Below are 6,007 nucleotides of genomic sequence, written 5' to 3'. Positions count from 1 at the left end.
TCATGATTTGCTGAATTGCGTATCAGATGTACAGTAACTAGGCCTTGGAAAACTCCAGAACAAATTTTCTTTTGTGTGACTCTTAACTCTTTGCCTCCGCCACCACACAGTAGCACATCTCAATGAGAAAAGATGTTTTTGCCGATGATCACAGCACTTTGGGAAAGAAAGGTGGAAAATAAAACTGAGGAGAAATGTTCATGTGTGATCTGATTCATACCTGTCTTTACAGATACATAGAAAAGGACTCTGCACCATAAGAACTTTATAAAAAAGGCTGTGTGAAGCAAAAATGTTACTGCTGTCAACATTGTCACATTAATCATAAATACAAGCAGAGTAACATATTTTTTTATTTACTCAGGTGAAGAAGATGTCTTCAATATACAGTAGCATGTATTTACTAAATAACTTTTCTAGAAACAAAATCATCTGCTACTGTATGTCACACCTACTCTACAAACAGATGGTCGTTTACTTTTTCATTTTTTTCAATGTATTTTTTCCTAATCAGCAATTCAGAATCAACCTGAATGTTTTTTTTTTCCTGCACGATGATTGTAGCCCACCTTCATTTCAGAAGGGGTCTAGGATTATAGAAGCTGCGGTTGCTCCTATTTCCTGCCTTTTTAATTGCCTGTCCCTCAGACTGTCACTTCTAACAGCACTTTCTGCCAACCTTACAGACCCTCTAAATCTACTGAACTTAAGTGTTAAGTTTTAGGTTTCAGCAATGAAGTGAGGGACTCCAACATAAGCCATTGAGGTGATTGGTGAATGGGTAGATCTACTGCATATACTGTATGAACTAAATTCTCCCTGCGACACTCAGGCTAAGAATGACATTCAAACCCATTTTGCTCAATAGGAAACTATCTTTTTTTATCCCCTGATGAAATCCTCCCAATATTCCGAATTCCTGTGGGGTTTCATCCAGCTTACACTTGAACCACCAGCAGCAGCAGAGATTCCTGACAGGGGAGAGAAATGAGGGGACCAGCCCAGGCTCCTTCTTCATGAGGACCAGAGAAGGAAGCTTGGCAGGCAGGGTGTAAATTAGCTAATCCCAGCTTTCTTGCACTCCTGCACCCCAGAGGAGCAGGCAGACATCCACAAAAGCTTACAGAACATTTGCAAAGGCTAAAACTGAACCCGGAATCCTCAATCCACGAGGAAGCAGCTACAGGTGCCGACCACCATACCATCAAAAATCTTTTCCACCTCTTCCTCATTGCGTCTTCAGCTCCGACTGCCGTACTGTACCTGACACACCTCTGCTGTAGCTTTCTGGCAGGAGTGTTTCACATCAAGGTCTGAATCCCGTTGGGGACGTTGCAACTGGTGACCATTGTCTGCTCATCACGGCAGTCCATCAGATCATCAGTCTGTGTTTCCTGACTCTTTCAGTGAGGAAAAGCACACAGTGGTGTGCGGATAGATTCATATGTTCTGAAAGAGCCACCAGTAGTATAATCCTGTAGCCCACTCTTCAAATGGGTCAAAACCTCTGTGCTGGGATTCAAATTCCAATTTTATTGCTACAGTCATCCATGCATATACTTATACTACACATATTTTTTAATGGTTTAGGAAGTGTTAATTCAGGTGTAAAACACTATTGCAATATTAACTGGCTGGGATTTGTTCTGTATCTTATCTTTACATGATGAGTGTCACTTGTCTGTGGCTGGTGGTGATAATAATTCCTTTTGTGAGCTAATTAATTATACTTCAGTTCAAAGCCAGTTCATGAGTTTGGCATGTCAGTTATTCTTGAGTTGCATGAATAAGTAATGTAATGTAAATTGCCTGTTTAAAAACTGACATTTACTGTGGAAGCTTCTGGTATTTTTAAAGACTGTATAATAACTAAGAATGCTTGACATTACTAAATAACATACTGTAGGGTATTATCTCGGTCAAGATTAAAATACCTTATATAGGACTTATTTCTTCTTTCAGTAGTTCAGTGCCTCTACAGAATGAATCCTTTCACTTAATTAATTCAATGATTATGCTACAGTATGCAAGTTGCACTGGTGAGACTAGTCATATGCAGACAGAACACAACAACTTTCTATGCAATGACTCATTTGCTACACTTAAGTGATCTTGTATGTCTAGGCTAAATTGCACATCCTTCTGTGCAGTTGAAAAACATGGAAAGAATGAAATAAGATTTTCTAGATAAGTGGATGGGATTCATTAAGAATGTGGGCTTGCAGATATATATAAAAATAAACATAAATAACAGTTTAGTTCATGTTCTTGCAAACAGTAGTTTCTTACAATTAGGTATCTGTTCACAAACCCCCAGCACACACTTTGTCATGCTTGTGCAGCCTTAAAAAAAAATGAATTTGTACTTACTGTATATTTTTTTTTGTACTTACTGTATATTTTTTCCAAACTTTTTTGTGTATTGTGAAATTCAGATTCAATAGGAGTTGTTTTTTTTTGGTGAAACTGCTATTCACGTGACTGTTAGTATAATGCTTTTCTTCTCAAGCTGTGGACAAGGGGTAACAGAACTAGAAAATGATTGGCCAATCCTGTCAGACCTTGCAGTTGAAATGCAACTGAAATAAAAGTGGCAACAGGTCTCACATCTTTCAAAGCCAACACCCTAACCTCAGGCTGAGTGTGCCAGCACTACCCGTCTTAATTGTGTCTTCAATCCATCTTCAAGTCTTCAGGTTCATGGTGAATAAAACAAAGAATCAGAGAGTATCTTCCGCAACCTTTTACACCCTGTAGAATCACACTTGTTATAGAATATATTATGAAGGATCAGTACGCACTTACTGCAATGAATGAGAACCATCTTTGGTGATGATAAAAATAGTCAAAATGAGCTGCATTTCCTCTTCTCAGTTTGATCACAATTCTCCTATCAAACGGCTCTGGTGGACTACCAAGGACATCTAACCATGTGTTTCTTTTCCCACTCGCCTCATTTGATGAATTTCCTGCTTGATGAACGGTAGAGCTGCACTCCCCTGAGGATCTCAGCCCATGGAGCTGTTTGCTGTCATTCCAGGTTTTATTGGAGTAAATGAAGTCACTTGTGAGACTTCGTAAATTCTAAGCTTTGTGTGCTAATCCTGGAGTGAAAGTCATGGGTGTGTGTTAGTAACATCGCAGTGCACATAGACTTTATTACTTTAATTAAACTTATCTGTACATCACACAGATTCTCATGGCAGCCTCTGTGAGGTTGGCCAGTGATTGCGTTTCCTTGAATTATTTAAGTATATTCATTTTTACGTTTCCACAAGTGTAGCACCAAGGCAACAGCTCTTTCCCCTGACTTAGAAGCTCGCTGTCTTGGCAGTGCACTACATCAATGCAACCTTTACTTTTTTTTTTTGGGGCATTTTCAAATCCTATAAAAAGAAAGAAGTACTAAAATTAAATAAAGTGTAGCCATTCTTTCATTTCTTTCATTCTGTAAGCACTTCCAACATAGAACTACAGTATGAGCCTTTTGGTGACGGTTTTATTTTGTTTGTATCATTTAGTAGTCCATTCCAGTGAGTAGACAGCTTGAAATGAGCTTTGTCATTCGCTTTATTTTAGGGAAAGGGAAACCTTTATAAATGGGAAAAACAGCTCAAATTCATTAGAGGAATTAGTTCCCCTGTCAATGGCCAACAAGGGCACAGTAACCAGGGCTGCCCAGAGAAGCCCGGATTCTTCCCATCTCTGCCAAACATCAGTCTATCCCACCAGTCACTCCCCCCTCCACCACTCAGCACACAGAGAAACAAACAAAGAGCTTTTCAGTGCAGCCTCTCAGCCCAGTTCCACAGTCACAGCACTTTTGTTAATTCCATTTGCGGCACACTCTTTTACTGGTACTGGCCTCTTACTCTAGTCATTCAAAGCAGCCTGCAACTCAGATTTAAGTAATGGTGAAAACGCCTTACACTCCAAGATCACTCCCATCATGTGAGCAAAAAACTGAAATTTATTGTCTACTATTGCTGAATATCTACAGTATATCTATATCTATTTGTGTGATTGATTCCCTGTAAGATAAGATAAGATCACTTTATCAGCCATTACAATTTCTTGTGTTAGGAATTTGTCTTTTCACATACCCCAGCTTGCTTTCCATGAGACACATAGACAGGGAGAGAAGCTTGGGGTCAGTGCGCAGGGTCAGCCATTTATACAGCACCCCTGGAGCAGCTGGGGTTAAGGGCCTTGCTCAGGGGCCCAACGGAGTAGGATTCCTCTGCCGGCTGCCAGATACAAACCACTAACCTTCCAGCCACAGGCACAGACCGTTAACTACAGAGCCACCGCACCAGCCCAAGCTTACAGCACCTGGTATATTCCCAAGCGGTCTCCCATCCAAGTACTATCCAGGCCCAACCCTGCTTAGCTTCCAAGATCAGATGAGAGCAGACGTTTTCAGGCTGGTGTAGCCCTAAGCACACATTTCTGTAGGAGAAATGGTTAAAATAAAATTCATTAGGAAAATGCAAACCAATAAAAAAAGATAACTGTTGTAGCAAAAAATAATTGATTTTCCTACTGCCACCAAATGCCCATGAGCTATTGATTAAGCTGTCCTGAAATACACTTGCCAGGTATAAAATCAGATGTGGGGACAGAATACTGGTTCATCTGCAAGACACCTAGACTAGAAAAACAAAAACATTGTGCTGTATTTCTAAAATGAGCTATTTCATCACAAAAATAGAAGATGTCACGTAATGGCTTTTTAATTAAACATTTTTGAGAAAGATTTAAGAGCTCATCTGTATTTCCTGCTAGAGAATTCTCTCTGGTCTGCATTACTGACACACATCTTTCATTTGTTGTAAACTAGAAATATGAGCTCATAAAAGCATCAGTGAAGGAGAAACCCACATAAAGAAGTTGATTTATATTTCTTGTCCTCTATGATATTAATTATTTAATAACAATTTGAAAATACATCGGTACCGTGAAAGAATTTTACATGGTGTCCAACTCTAAAGTGCCTTAAAAGTTTTCCTTTGAAAAACAAAACACTTTAAAACTAGATGTTTAAACTGTGTCACAAACCTATGTCATAGACTCAGTAGGGATTACATCTTAGTGCGTTTTCTGAGTTAGAAAAAAATGATATATGTTGACTTTTCATTAACCAAACACAACTGCCCCCTGTTAATCATACTGTAGCAGTCATGACCCACAGTCTCCATTGATGCAGTTTCTTCATTCTCAACACATTTTCCATACAAACCTTGCTAACTGGCTTGGTTTTAGGCAAGAATGGAAGTGCAGTCAGACATTTATCCTCCAAGCTCAAGGGTAAAGGAGAAAAGACGTTGCTAACAATTTCTTGAATATTATTGTTTATCTGCGGGAAGGATGTTTTGAAAGCCTTAAGTGTTAATTTATACCAAAACCAAACAACAAAATAATACACTTGTGATAATTATACTTACACTTACACTTGTAATTGACTGAACCCAGACCAGAACTGTTAAGTACTTTTTTTATTAAAGATGTATTTAACCCTTACACAAAACAACACAGCAGCCATGAGCACAAAAAGTGGCACATGGAAGCTTTATCGGTCTGTAGCCCACAGGGCGGCATGTTTTACTTTTTCGTATCTATTTGGCCGCCACTTTGAGCCTAAGCAACTTGAATTTGCACCCATTAATTTAGCGGAGCATTTTGCTGGAAATTCAGGTGAATTTCCTTGTTTAACAGCAATGTGTTAGCTGGGTTTTGATCCCCTCCACCTCCAATCACTGACACCTCTCATTTCAGCTGTGCATTTCGTCAAATAATTCAGATTACATTTCTATACACTCTGTCAGTTCAGACACAAATACTTTGTATTTGCATTGCCCCATGTTCTCATAGTTCATTTCCTTGTTACCTCTTCCAGGTCTTGTGGTTGTTGAGAATATAAAAGCGCTAGATGAAGTTCAACATTTGGTGCACAATGCATATCGTGTGCTGGTACTGTACTTAGTGTGACGCTACAGTACAGTACATA

General features: G+C 39.2%; 1 pseudogene; it reads right to left on the bottom strand.

Moving 5' to 3' along the window:
* Positions 1–4,320: 4,320 nt before the first annotated feature.
* LOC148840399 (5S ribosomal RNA) lies at positions 4,321–4,441 on the bottom strand (annotated as a pseudogene).
* Between the last annotated feature and the right edge of the window lie 1,566 nt (positions 4,442–6,007).

Source organism: Atractosteus spatula, chromosome 1, assembly GCF_055471065.1.
Source record: "Atractosteus spatula isolate fAtrSpa1 chromosome 1, fAtrSpa1.hap1, whole genome shotgun sequence".
NCBI lineage: Eukaryota > Metazoa > Chordata > Actinopteri > Semionotiformes > Lepisosteidae > Atractosteus > Atractosteus spatula.
This window is presented reverse-complemented; position numbering and strand designations above follow the sequence as displayed.